At 41.7% G+C, this 15,199-nt stretch overlaps 2 long non-coding RNA genes across 21 annotated transcripts in view; one reads left to right on the top strand and one right to left on the bottom strand.

The window, feature by feature from the left end:
* The window catches only part of LOC110400658, a 493,181-nt gene extending 484,935 nt beyond the window's left edge, over positions 1 to 8,246 (top strand). For 17 of the 20 annotated variants that reach the window (XR_002440000.1, XR_002439997.1, XR_002440005.1 and 14 more), the window contains 6 exons: positions 329 to 519; positions 2,203 to 2,419; positions 2,547 to 2,755; positions 4,700 to 4,922; positions 7,412 to 7,547; positions 8,138 to 8,246. This is a non-coding gene — a long non-coding RNA (uncharacterized LOC110400658). Of the gene's footprint in view, positions 1 to 328; positions 520 to 2,202; positions 2,445 to 2,546; positions 2,756 to 4,699; positions 4,923 to 7,411; positions 7,548 to 8,137 lie in introns of all 20 variants that reach the window. The other 3 variants (XR_002440011.1, XR_002440013.1, XR_002440014.1) reach the window with 3 other exon arrangements.
* The window catches only part of LOC110400659, a 54,445-nt gene that overhangs the window by 2,640 nt on the left and 36,606 nt on the right, over positions 1 to 15,199 (bottom strand). The window lies entirely within an intron of this gene.

Here is a 15,199-nt window from a genome sequence, read left to right as displayed (position 1 = left end):
ATACCAAGTGGCATCCCTGAGCTCCTAGTCATGTTTTCCCAGGCACTTTTACACTGCTTGCCGAGAGGAGCCGCTGGCAGAGTAGCTCACCTTGCTCCTGGCACTGTGGCAGAGCAGCATGGAGCCCTTCTGCTCCCTTCAGCAGCAGGTGCCCGAGGTTACTCCCATTGCCTTCACAGAGATACTGATGGGGACTTACTTCCACTTCTGAAGGCAGCTGAAGCATTTCCGGACTGGGACCAGGGATGGGCTTCCAAGAGCAGCCAGCACAGCAACAGCAATATCCTGGGGTTTTTTTTGTTTGTTTTGTTTTTCCCCTTGAACTCAGGCCAAGGCAAAGGATACAGCACAGCACTTTGGGTGTATTTGTGTGCACAAGGCTCTGGGACTTGAGCACGTGCGCAGCTGACCTGTGCCTCAGAGCAGCCCCCATTGGCCATCAGGACACATCGGAGCACCGATAACACACTGACTCATTCACTCACCTCCTGCACTTTTAGAAGTAACGCTGCAGTTAAGGTACGTGCTGGATGTCAAACACAATGAAACCATTACTGTGTTGTGAGTCGCCTGAGTGTTCTTTTGAATTTAATTATTTAAATGACCTGCTATTGTTTCTAAATTAAATTTTTAAGCTTGCTAAATGGCTGCCATCCTGGGTTAGTTGTTAAGGTATCATGATTGGTGCTGACAGAACTGCAGTTGATGCAAGTGTTGGGGGATCTCAACTCTGTTTTCTGAGCACTGTACAGGCCAGCCCTGCACTGGTGTGCATGGGCACTGCACGGAGACTTGTAGTCGTTTTGGAGCCAGCTATGGCCTCAGAGCCAGGGCTGCCCTGCTACACACACGTGCCTTGTGCCCAAACACATAAAAAAAAGAGCCCCCCTTTTAAGGGCCACAGCTCTTCTTACCCCATATGCAAGTCCAAGATGAATGGCCTAGCTGCTGCAGGCACACAGAAAAGTTCTGCTATTTGTTCTTGCAGAAAGATAAGTCTTAGCCAAAAATAGAGCTAACAGTGTTTAGTTCAGCTACAAGAAATACAGACCCATACAAGTGTCAAATGCATGTCTTCCCTGTAGTTTTGGACCATGAAACCGATGATAACACTTTCTGTTCTTTGTATCAGAACCTGTAAATCAGCAGGATTTAAGCAAACTTTTTCACATAACTTTATAATTAGGACAAAATAATGCATAAGTTCTTTTTCAACAGAACTAACGTCTATTGCTCAGCATCGTTAGCATTTGATTTATTTCAAATTATTTTAAATGTCATATACTACCGGTGTAGAAGAGATGACTCTCAGTAAAGCACTGGGATTGAGCCACTCCTCTAATTACAATAATTGCATTTACAAAGGGGCAGCAGGTTCCTCTCATAGGGAGGAATTTAATCTGCTCTGCTGTTAGCGATGTCCCAAATTTATTTTATTTTTTCACCTAGTGAGTAGGTTAAAAAGTAAGAAGACAGCATTCTCCCCAGGAGAGAGAATCTCCCCAGGCAAAATATGTATTTTAAAGTGACTGCCGTCATTGTGATGCGGTAATAGACCTTCATCCCTAATGCAAGTGCTGGCAGCAGCAGAGGCATCATTTACTAGAATATATCTGAGACTGACTTTTTGTAGCTTTCTGTAGCAATCTGAGTTCAATTCAAACCATAATCAGCTAATCACTGGCAATTTTCAGATATGAGTCAAGCTAATTTCAAGACAATCAGCCTTAGATAGTTTCATTGAACAGCCCTGGAGATAATGTTTATGTTGATGTCCATTAGTATTGCAACTGACAGTAATGCGTGCTCTGCAAAAAGAAAAACAACCAAAAAATTTAAACCTTCTCTAGAATGAACAACTAGAAGTCTGTAAGCCTGTAGACTAGGAAGTTTATTTTTACCCACTGGTGTTCCCCAGCAGGTGCTCTAACCCTAGGGTTGCATTCATGCAAAGAGGCAGCGTGAAAGCTTCTGTTCAGCACTGATTTCTCAAAACACTTGCTCTGTGTAAAAGTTGTGGAAACTAAAAAGATGGTCAGAATCTCGGCCATACTGTGTGGCTGTCACTTTTTTAAGAGTTTTGATTCAAACCACATGTGACTTTGCTGACCCGCATCACCATGTTATATAAACGAGCCTTTAATGACCCTTACTTTCTTGATATTTTTTTTCCCATTACTTGAATTTATTTTCTTTTCATAGAGTGTGGAGTAACACCTCATTTGCAGAGAAATATCCCCTACAACACAGATGGATGCTGCTTCTAATCACATGGCCTAAGTGTGATGTTGTGAGACTGAAATGGACAACCGACCCGTATGATCAGCCTTCTTTTATGAGAACACTATGTCAGTCCGTCACTTTATGATCCGAAATTGGACGGGAAAAGTCTGATCCTGGCCCTGCTGAATGCAGAGAGGTACTTTCTGGCATCCATTTCAGAGGTGGGAAACCCTGAGGCCTGTTTCTTGAAGCACTATATGACAAGGTTATAGCAGTATTAACTTCACTAAGAAGTATTTGTTTCATTTTGCCGTTCTGTTTAGCAGATACAGCTTTGGAACTCCTGCCATCACATCCTCGACCTTTTGTGTGTCATCAGCTTGAGACTGAAGTTTTGCTGTCCCTCCTGACCTCTCGCTGGGAGCTGAGCAGAGCAGTGCTGAGAGTGCCCAGTGCCCGGGAAGCTCTGGCTCAGTCCCTCCTGTGTCAGAGGCCTCGGTGGGCTCAGCACATCTTTGCAGCAGCAACCAAGGTTAGTGCTGATGCCTGGAGAAGTATGTCTTACACACAGACCTGATGGTGACCCCCACAGAGTGAGGATCCTTTTATTAATTCTATTACTTATTACACAAGTTAGAAAATAGCAAACCCTACAAATTTTGCTAAGTATTCAGATTTAAAAAAATACTTACTACAGCTCAGTCACCAGTTCATGCAGACTGAGATGAACACTAAAAACCGTAACTCAGCTCCAGTGTGTCTGGCAATGTGATAATGAGTGCTTTGTACTAGGCAACAGCAGTCAGGAGACATTTGAACATCTGTCTCCCAGTTGGAGGCTGCATTACCTGTGATCATGGAGGAAGGGGCACCTGCAGTTGTAAAAACCTTTGTTCTACTTTTGTACTCTCTGTACAAGAGTAGTTGAATGGCAACCAGAACGTTAACACAGCTAAAATAAAATTTGGATTAACAGAGTTAGATTAATAGTACCAGAATGCCATTTCATTAATCAGTACTCCTTGAGTATTGTGTTCTGCCTCCTGTATCTCTCTCAAAAATCTGGATAATAGAAACATTCTTCAGCAAAGGGAGATGAAATGTTTAGGGTCATAGAAAAACTACAGGACAAGACATTGAAATGGCAGTACTTGTTACTTGGGAAGAGATAAACCAGGCAGAGAAAGCTGCTGATAGACAACGTATCTAATGGCATACTTGTGCTCTACATACTATAGACTACATACAATACACGGTATTATCTGTATGGAGTACACTATACCAAACTGTATTGTATAGAGTGCCATATATGATACATATGATATACATAGGTTGCTCTGAAAGTAATGCCTCCTATTTATTTCCATGGAAACTACAACAAACAAAGAGCACAACAACACTGTTTGATAGAGCAAGTTCTCAACTACAAAACACTGTTTTTCAACATACTCACCTCCACTAGCTTTGCATTTTCACGAGCAATGAACAAGAGCCTGCATGCCATGCTCATAAAAATCCGCACCAGCAGAGGTGACCCACTACTGCTGTTGCCACTGCTGAAACACAGCACTGTATTCACATCCACTGCTTGGTCTCCATAAATGTTCAGCAAGTGTTGATCAATGTCAATGGGTGCCATTTTTTTCTGCATGGAAAAATTAAATGCCACACCTTTTTGCTTCATGTGCACTTCTTTGTCAGATGCCATTTGTCAGACTGCCCCTCTGCTGCCATCTGTCACACAGCAACAACATAGAACAGAAACTGGTGGGAAGGTTCAACCTCTACTGCTATACCACCAACATCCACCTCTGATGTCACTGGCCAACATGATAAAATAGGAGGCCTTGCTTTCTAGAACAGCCCTCGTATATAGTCTATTATTATATATTACATACATACTATAAAGTACGCAATATAAAGATATATTACATACAACTTACTTATGTAATATCACATATCATTGAATTATAAAATATTATTTTGCATAATAATGTGTGAAGCCACTGCAGCTGATCCCAAAAGGCGCTCCTTTCCAACAAAGAGTATGCTAACTTGAGCATGCCAGACAACAGATTTAAAATACCTTTCCATACAGATTTTGCACAGTAAAATCCAGCAGCATAAATATTCATGGAAATCAAATACAAAAGGTATTTGTGCAAAATGAATACATTTTAAAAGGGTTGTAAAATATTCATAGGAAATGTTTCTAGCAGCAACATATAATATGGGATCCAAGTGTGGAAGTTACTGACACATCTCTCCAGCTTTAAGCACCAGAGTACGAATCCACAAATCCTTGGGACAGGCCTAGATCTTCAAGGGACTTAAGTAACTCCAATATGGGAATCAGGCCAAAGACTTGGGTCATCAGGACTGAGTTGAACCAGGGAAGTGGACCGCTCACGTGTAGTGATGTAATTTTAAGGTCTGTGTAGCCCATTTGTTGACATGATGATGCTCTGTTTTGCAGGGTCCCTCAGCATCAGCTCTGGAGGACACTGACATCCCGGTGCCCTCTGTAAGGCTGCTGTAACCTCAGCTATGCAGATCCTTATGCCCTCTCTCAGCATGCCCCCTGGGCTGCCAGGCCTCTGGTGGCTGTCGCTGACTGATGCTGTAGATGTGCTGCTATATCTAAGAGCAGCTGTCCTCACACCCCAACTGGGACAGGAGAGTACCCCACAGAAGATGAGGTGAGCAGAAAGACACAAACCTTTCCTCATTTCATCTCATCTTTTTTCTAAGTAAGTTCAATGGGATCTGCCTGGCTTATGATCTCAAGTACACTTTCCATTCTCCTTGCTTTCCTTTTTTCTTTTTTTTTTTTTGGTTTGCATTTTTTTTGCATTTGAGCATCAAGTTTTATTCTAAACGGTTTGCATGTGTTCTTAGCAGTGTCAAAGGGCACTGTGTATGCAAGAACTTTGCATGTGTCAGAGATGAGCCTTGACTAACAGAAGGGACTGGCACATTTCTGCATGAGAAGTCCCCTGACCTGAAAATGGCTGGAGGAGGGGAGAGTATACTGAGGACAAATCCCTCCATGCTTGTTCTGTACTTTGCCATACAAGACTGCATGGCCCTCTGGTCCAGCCTGATGGAGCTGCTCTGCTGGAAGTTTTCATACTCTCTGTGAGACTTGGCAAGAATTACCTCACTTTGATGCTGTTACAGGCTGAAGTCAGGAGGAGCTGGAGCACCTCCCCTGTGAAGAAAGGTTGAGGGAACTGGGCTTGTTTAGTTTGGAGAAGAGAAGGCTCTGGGGAGACCTCATTGTGGCCTTCCAATACTCGAAGGGAACATATACACAGGAGTGGGAATGATTGTTTATGTGGGTGGACAGCGATAGGACAAGGGGGAATGGTTTTAAACTGAGACAGAGGAGATTTAGGTTAGACATTAGGAGGAAGTTTTTCACTCAGAGGGTAGTGATGCACTGGAACAGGTTGCCCAGGGGGGTTGTGGATGCCCCGTCCCTGGAGGTGTTCAAGGCCAGACTGGACGTGGCTCTGGGCAGCCTGGTCTAGTGGTTGGCGACCCTGCACTCAGCAGGGGGGTTGAAACTTGATGATCTTTGAGGTCCTTTTCGACCCAGTCCATTCTATGATTCTATGATTTCCTCTGAGTAAAACGAACAGAAGAGCAGGAAATCAAAGTTTTGGTATTAGAATGAGGAAGTGGTCCCACATTTAAACAATTTTACATTAAAAGCATATCCCAAACAGTAGGTCTAACAGGACCTTCCTACTGAAGAGGAAGGCACTGTCTGAATGTTTGTTCATAGGGACACTGAACTGCAGCATCCCTGGGATCCTGTCTGCATTATCTTTCAGTCGGATTAAATTTTACTGAGCCTTGTTTGAGATGAGCAATGGCTTCCTCTCCAGAGATAGTTATTGAGCAGAAGGTAATCATTCCAATGGTGAGGTGCTGGATATGAATTTAGCTCCCTTTTTCACTGTAATTTCCTTGAAAAAGATGAAATAAAGTGTGTGTTGTATATATACAAACACATGCTTCCAAGTGCATCAATATTGTTATTAAATGATGCTTTCAAGTCATGGCAACAGCAGAGTCCATAGAGGTCTTTTTTGTCAGTCTGATGTGTGGAATATCTGGGTATGCGTGCAATACCTGGGTAATGTTTGGAGGGCTGTGAAGAATAGGATAAAAGCAGGCTGTGCACTTAGCCTGATCCTGAAATAATGTGCAGGGCACAGCTGATAAGCAAGAGGCATAAGGCTACGAGATGAAATGGAAGGGAAGCAAAGGCCCATGATGGTGCAGCCTGGCTGTTCTGTGATACTATGATTCATCTTAATGATGCATCCTTCTCAAAGACACAGTCTTCAAATACTTCTTGTGTTCATTAAATTATTCATGTGCCAGATGGCCACCCAAACACCTGGAAAGTCTACAACAAACTTCAGCTGTCTCCAGGCAAAAGCCTCAACTTAGAGTGCTTCCGGGGTGACTGAGAAAGGGGTAACCAGAGACACAGTTGTCTCATATGTGCTCTTGTTAGCACTGACTTGTCTACTGCCATATGGTGCCTTATGTCAAGATAACCTGTAAACACGTTAGCAGGAGTCTAAATAACATTTAAGAGAAAAATACAGTAGCAGCCTAGCTGTTGATCACTTCATACCTGTTATCATCATTAAAATTGAATCTGCTCAGCTGACCTCACAGTTTGGTTTCATCTATATCTAATTCTTTTCAATAATTAATATAATCAAAACGTTATTTGTAGATCAGACAACAATTAATGAATATTGCAGTATTTGCACTGAGTTGGCTGAGTGCTGCTATATAGTATCTTGGGTTGGAAGGTGAGCTTAAAGGTCATCTGCTATGGGTGGGGCAGCTCATGCAGGTTTCTATCATAGCAAAGAGAGGACTGAATTTTCAGTGCAACTGGTATTTTTGCAATGTTCGTGGTGAAGTGTCGCTTCTGTGGGAAGTCAGACTTTACTAGCAAGGAATTATTTAGTAAAAAGCAATTTCGAATTAAGAGATTTCTCTCTCCAATTCTGATGAATTCTTTGTTCGTGACATCTACAAACACATGACTAAGCAACCGTAACACATAGTGGAGTAACAGACCGTAAGATGGAGAGGTAAGAGGTGAAAGTAACAGCGTTTAAAAATCACAGTTCAAAGATATTTTTTTCTTTTGAAGGAGTCTTGTGCAGCAGGACTTGTAGGTAATGATTCTAGACAAAAACTGATCACCTTCAACATTGGTTTAGCACTGGCAAATAACCAACTGCTCCATGCACCATCACCACTTCCACTGTGGAGTCTAAACTCTGAAGGTAATTTGCAGTAATACTTCCCCTGCCCCTTTTTAATATCAGGCCATTGCTGCTTTGCTTTTCATTGCAAATAATCTAAATCTTGTCTCTTGCTTGCAATGACTATATAGTGTATGTGTCAGTCAACTACAATGATATTAATGTAGTTGCATGTAATAGATGTTTGGACAAATGAAACTGTACAGTTAATTATGACCAGCTGTGTTTTGGTACAGCATTTAAACCTTTGAATTGACCATTACGGTTTCACTCCCTTTTTTACTCTAACACAGTAATTGACTCAGCCCATAATCACAGACAAGTACATATACTGTAACCATATTGAGAGGGATAATACTGACTGGTTTCCTTCTTCCCTTCTGTCTGTCCTTCCCTCCCTCCTTCCCAGCAGCTCTTCTTTATTTATGTGTTTAACTGTGAAGACATTTGACTACCACTCTCCCTGCCACAGACTTTGAAAACCAACCCACGCAAATGTATTTCAGTGCCCTCGCTTTCTCTTTTTTCTTGTCCCTCGCCTTTCTCTTGCTTCACCATTATCCACCTCCCCAGCAATAATTTGTGGTACATTTCTTTGCTTTTTTTTCCAGCACAGTGGATGTCTACTTTAAATGCCACCTTGTTTAAAGATAAGAAAAACTGCCACAGAACAAACTATTCTTCCTGTCCAAATATAAAATAAAAGCCATCTTATTTTTAGGTCATGTGTCATTTTTTTTATTTCTTTCTTTCTCAATGACTGTGAGGCAATGAGAAGAGGCTAGAAATTACTTTTTTTTGTTCCCCCTAGAGAACACATATTCAGAGCTTTTCCTAACCTGGTTTCTCCCACCTTAACTCATCCACAGACCACGCTACAGCAGAGCTCCAATTACCTGATGTGTGTGTCAGCTAGTAATCTGCATCCTCAGGATTAGCCTACTGTAATGGCACCAGCACCATGACGCACATATGCTGTAATTTTTGAAGTCGTAACCTAAGTCCAGCACACAGCAGTAAACTAAGGGAAGTCAGTCTTTTCTTCTGGTGAGAGCAAGCTGTGGACTATGGTGATTGGGTGAGAAACCAGCTGTGCCATTACTTTCAGGGCAGGCAGAACAATTGAGTCTAGGAATCAATTTTTTTTACAGTGGTATCCACATAAGTCATGAAGGGCCTGGTGCCAGCTCTTCGAGATCAACAGAAAGTGTCCCAGTCACCTTAAGGATAGCGGACCAAGCCATTAATTCTCAATTTGTTTGATCCTTTATGAATAAAAGGATTGTTTTTTTTTCTTATTTCTTACAATACCATCCAGCAGGCAGATAGCTACACAGGATAAGCCTTCAGCTTCTGCTGAAGTTCTCAAAATTGGACTTCCCTAAGATGACAAACAATACCTTTACAACATCACAGCATTTATGGCAGCTATCACCTTGGTGGATACAGGCAGCAACTCATTCTGATTTCAGTAAATGTTTTCATATATGGTTTTGTTAGCCACTATATAATGGTAGTAGAAACATCAAATTGGGTTACACAATTAGAAACAAAGCATTCTGAAAGTCAAAAAGCACTGCTTTTCACTTTAAACTTGTCACGGTATTATCTAAGGGTCTGCGTCCGTGACAAGGGGGACAGGCCCAAAAGAAAAAAAACGAGAGAAGAGGAAGGAAAGAAAAAATTGCCGGCGAGTGGGCCCTGGCCTCCGGGCGGTCCGGCGGCTAAAGAGGCAGAGAAGCCGCGGAGCCGCAACCTGGGAAAACAAAGGGAAGAGGGGAAAAAAAAAGCAGGGGACTCGTAGGCGGATTTAACACAAAAAACAGCGGCACCAATCTGAGGAGGAACAACTAATTTTACTAAATATATCAAAATGAGGCTAGTAGAATTATAATAGAGGGTTTACAGGCTGAAAATCTTACACAGTAAACTGCAGGAGAACCACGTGCTTTCTCCGCCGGGCAGGAAGGAACAGACCCCGCATCTCCCACGCGGCTTCACCCCCTCCCCTCCAACGCAAAGACCCCTGGGGAGTGCACCTCCTCCCCTCCCCCTCAGAGGGACACACCAAAAAAGGTAGTTTGCAGTAACCAGGGAATTAACTCTTTAACTGCCCGTACCTTACATGATGTAATGATGTGGAATACCGACAACAAAAATCACAAAACCATAACAAAACTGCCTGAATAAAAAGCTTTTACTTCATACTACCATGACTGCTTAGTACCAAAAAGCCTTTCCAGTGTGTAAATATAATCATCTACTGACCTTCTCTAAACATATTGCCACACCAGGAGGAGAACCCGTGAATACATCCAATATTTGAATCCTTTCTTCTTTCCTCTCAACTGCGGCAAATATTATTGAGGGATGCTACTAGCAGCTGTGCATTACACTGCTCTTATTGGCCCCATGGGATCCCTGGTTACTGCTGAAAAGCTCCATGTGCAAGGAGCAGGAGCAAGTGAATGGCACAGTTGCACTGTGCCAGGGGTGGTTGCTACACCACTGCATGCCTGCCTGGGACCTCGCACCACATGCCATCATAAAGACATTGCTTTGCTCTGACTGCCGTGAATGTCTTCCATGTTAGCCTCAGCATTATGCCTGAGCACTTACACTGACAGTTAACTTTGCTATTCACTGTCTAAACCATTACACCTCATGTTTCCACCTGAGTCCTAATCCCCAACCATCCAGTTTGCTGTCAGCCCCACACAGAACCAGCCCTACCATGCAAAACATACACCACCTTCCTCCAGCAGCCTGTTCTTAAAAATAAAACGTCCTATTTCTGCAAAAGAATACTAATGTCTCTAGCTGAGGAGCTGCAATAAATTCTTCCTCTTTTAGCATGCAGCTATCAATTAGTGCTGGTGCCTAATCTGAATGTTTTAAAGTCTGATGATCTATTAATAGCAAAACACTAGGCATCTAATTTCCACATACTCAAAAATTTAATTTCAATTCTGTTTGACTGGACTTCTATTTAAAATTATCAAGCATATTTTTCTTCTAAGCTGTGTTTCTTTATCCTGATGTTATCAGGATAAAGTGCAGATATGTTCAATGAACAGTCTAGTTAAAAGGGACCCTCTCTGGTCATACTTCTCCCTGTACTGCTGCAGACACTGCTCATGAATAGTGCAAGACCTGAAAAGGTGAAGAAAAATGTCGCTCCACCCAAAAAAAAAAAAAAGCCTGTGTAGGAAAACAATACAGAACAGAACTTCAAAAAAACAGAAAAACAGACATCCTAACAGACCTTCTGCAGGACTCCAGCACATGCCACATTAGAAGACACAATGACTTGCATGAACCCTAACCCAGAGAGCCTTGACAAAAGATATAAGGAGTTATTATTTATCCCTTGCACAGGTACATAGTGTGAAGCCGAAGTTAGTCCCTAATGAAAACACATGCAGGCACCATCCTTAAATGAATTCATCTGGTATTATTCCTTTTATTCAAGAAAATGTGCCTGAGAATAGTTGCCCATATTATGCAAAATACTGCCTTTTCTCTCTCTGCAGTTACACATTCATGAATCCCTAGCCGTTCTTTATTCCTATTTTGAAGGAAGTACTTTTTTGTTTCTTTAGAGAGAAAGAGAACAGGTCACTGACTACATGGCAAGAACTGAATAACATGTCCAATAATCACAGAATCATTAAGGTTGGAAAAGAACTCTAAGATCTTCTAGTACAACCATCAACCCATCCCCATCAAGCCCACTAACCCACATCCCTCAGTGCCACATCTACATGTTCCTTGAACACCTCCAGGGACAGTGACACCACCACCTCCCTGGGCAGCCTGTGCCAATACATGGTCACTCGTTCTGAAAAAAAAAAAATCCCTAATGGCCAACCAGAGCCTCCCCCAGCACAACTTAAGGCCATTACCTCTTGTCCTATCACTGTTACCTGGGAGAAGAGGTCGACCTCCACCTCACCACAGCCTTCTTTCAGGGAGTTGAAGAGAGCCATAAGGTCTCCCTGAAGTCTCCTCCAAACTGAACAATCCCAGTTCCCTCAGCCGCTCTCCAGCCCCCTCACAGCTTTGCTGCCCTTCTCCGGACATGTTCCAGAGCCTCAATGTCTTGTAGCGAGGGGCCCAAAACTGAACACAGTACACCAGAGCTGAGTACAGGAGGCAATCACCACCCTGCTCCTTCTGGCTACACTGTTTCTGATACAAGCCAGGATGCCCTTGGCCTTCATGGCCACCTGGGCACACTGCTGGCTCGAATTCAGCCGGCTGCCAGCTAACACCTCCAGGTCTTTTTCTGCCACACAACTTTCCATCTGCTCTGCTCCAAGCCTGTATTTTATATGGGGCTGTTGTGATCAAAGTGCAGGACCCAGCACTTGGTCTTGCTGAACCTCATACAATTAGCCAGCTGGATTTAAAACACCATTCACCACCATCTCTGGGCCCAGCCATCCCACCAGTTTTTCACTTAGCTAAAAAAATACACCTGTCTAAGCCATGAGCTCCCAATTTTCCAGGAGAATACTGTGGGAGACAGTATCAAAGTTTACTAAAGTCTTGGTAGATTATATCCACAGCCATTCCCTTGTCTACCTTGTCTCCTAGGCGAGTCACCTGGTCATAGAAGGAGATGAGGTTGGTCAAGCAGGCCCTGCCTTCCATGAACCATGGTGGCTAGGCATGATCCCCCAGTTGTCCTGCACAAGTGATCATACTCAAGACAACCTGCTCCATGGCCTTCCCTGATACCAAGGGTCAGGCTGACAGGCCTGTAGTTCCCCAGATCCTCCTTCCAACCCTTCTTGTAGATGGGTGTTGCACTGGTGAGTCTCTAGTCATATGGGACCTCTCTGGTTGACCAGAAAAGCTGATGAATTATGGAAAGCAGTTTGGTGAGCACTTCTACCAGCTCCCTTCAGAAGTCTTCCAGTTGCACTGATTACCTATTACAGCACAATGTAATGTTAACAGAAACAGTGCAGAGCACAGAAATATCCTGTGTACAATTGTAACACTTTCCGTGTGTGATATTACTCATCTAATTGTGACAAATATTTCAATATTCACTATAGTCCACATTAAAAAAAAAACCAACGAAAAAAACAACCAAACAAAAAACACTGCGCTAATATAATACATATCTTGTGCATGGTAACATGTAAAAGAAGAATGGTTATATTCACAGTATTAGTGAAAATACAGTATTTCTAAAGGCTAAAATATGAGATTAAAAGGAGTATCTGGGAAAATATTAGATCTAAAGTGAGAAAAGCTGAGAGTGAACAAATCATTTTGTAAATACCTGTACATATTCATCCCTGTGTGATCAGATTCACTCCATTGCTTGCTGGATGTGTTCCTCAGTTCTGCAGTGTTCTGACTATAACATCATAGAAACTGATAAAGATAAATGGTGATAAAGAAGTAGAAGCAACAATGAAAAAGCTATGAGGGATGAGGCCTTCATTTCCAAGGTGGGGCTCTGACTTTCAAAGATAACTATACCCAATACAGATCAATAAAAAACTAAATTAGATTTGATTCAGGTCCTGAAATGGATCTATGGTACTGTGGTCTTATTTAGTTCACTGCCATGTCAACTTGAGGAGGCTGGATCAGGAAAACAGTGGGCATCAGTGGTGTGGGCAGCCCTTTTTGAATGGCCATAGTGGTGGTACGCAGGAAAGCATGCACATCAGGTCCCCGTGACACAGGAACCCAGAAGGACCATGGTGTGTGGGACCGGAGCCCTGCATGAGCACTGTGTGGAGCCCACTCTTCCAGGACAGGATTTCTGTGAGCCAAGAACTGGGGCTGTGCAAAGAGTGCAACCACTTGTGAAAAGACTGTGCTATAACTCTGAAAACCCAAAGTGCCCTGTTTTATCATATACACTTATTTTTGCTCACAGACTATATTCAGAAACTACACACCCATGAAATAGATGGGTATGTTTTATTAATCCTGAAGCTTCTCCACACTTAGCTCTCACAAATAAGTAATAGCTCATTTCTCTGGTCAAATATGGTAACACAGAACTATTAGATCAAAATCCGCATTTCTTGTCTAATAAATCCCACTTCGATAAGCCCCCTACCCGCACCAAGAATTCATCCAAACTCATAACTGTCTGCACAAAGAGACTAAGTAGCATTTATTCTTATTGAATGTAATTTAACATTCTAGTGTTTTTCAAATAAAGTACCTCTCACTACAGTAATTACAGAATAAAATTTCAAACTCAAATGTATATGAGAAACATTGCAATGGTTAGTCTCCATATTAACTTCAGTATTAGATATATATGGAAAATATCATACATTTATTTTATGGAGCCTGAAAGAATAGCATCTATATTTAAGTGTCACATATATTAAAAAAGTGAAAAGATGGCAGAATGATATTATTTATTTAAAGAGTCAAAGATAGAATTCTAAAATTGTTCCAAGATGAGTTTTCAGACTTGGATGATTTTACGGCTGTTAATGCCATTCACCAAGTGCTTTTGGGGAAAAAAAATTGAGATATAATTACTAGCAAAAGGAGTCTCTTAAATGCCTTGTCTATATTAGATAACAAGGGGTAGCACAAAAGGCAATATTCTCCAAAAAAAGTAATCCATAAATTTTATCTGTTTCTCCATCCCAAACTTGCCTTTCTGTCACGCAGTTGACATTCTCTTGGTATGGAAAGATGAAAAGTCAAAACAGGAGCTCTTAAAGAAAGAGTTCTTTTACAGTTTCAAATAAACCCAAGATTTAGTTTGGAGTTACATGGGAAATTTCAATGAGCGGCTTCAAAGGCAGACTTTTATCACAAAATAGCCCAGAGATCTGGTGCATTATTAGTACCTACAGAAACATCTTCAGAGCAGGAACTCTTCATTCCTGCTCTGTCAGGTTCATGACCCTCTGACTGGGAAGGTAATTTTTAGCCATCAGGATGTTTTTAATGAGAAACACAAAAAACAGCATTACTGAGAAAAAATGAAGTTTTGGAAAAACACACTTTGCTATCATACTGTTGCTTCACTGTCAGTGACGCTGCATTTAAAGCTAAGGCTTTATATAGACTCTGGCCTTCCAATTCATTCAACATCTGTATTCACAAGATGATCCAGTACAACTTGAGTTGAAAATTGAGAAAAAAACTTTTACTCAAAAGGATGGAACAAAAAAAGCTTCAGTAATAAACAGGAAATAAATAAAAAATCTCATAGAAAATATTTCAGTAGAATTTTCAATGAATTAAAAAAAAAAATCTTTTCCTCAAAGTTTTCTGTAAAGAAACTGCACCTAATTTTATCTCCAAAGAACAGTGGTAAATGTTTGATTCTGATATTAATTATATCCATTTTTCCCTAAAATATCATTTTACTTCAGCTTAACTTAATTGCTCCTATGGGAACAGACTTTCTGATTGATTTCTATTGCATTTTCATATCTCAATTTTTATCCATCTTAACTGGCAGTGGTAGATAATGGAGTCCAGAAAGAGTAAGGACTGTCTTTACAACCTTAGCATCCAATTTCTCAGCCATAGGAGGAAAATATTATCACAGTACACATAAATCCTCATTTGTTTTCCAGCATGAAAAAGGTAGGATAGAAGGGCATACAGATGTCTTTGGCAAGACTGAGAAACTGAAATCGGAGCCCACCAGCAGTGCTTTCATTCCA

This window comes from Numida meleagris, chromosome 5 (genome assembly GCF_002078875.1).
Source record: "Numida meleagris isolate 19003 breed g44 Domestic line chromosome 5, NumMel1.0, whole genome shotgun sequence".
Lineage (NCBI taxonomy): Eukaryota > Metazoa > Chordata > Aves > Galliformes > Numididae > Numida > Numida meleagris.
The sequence above is the reverse complement of the archived record's forward strand: the minus strand, read 5'-3'. Positions and strand labels throughout refer to the sequence as shown.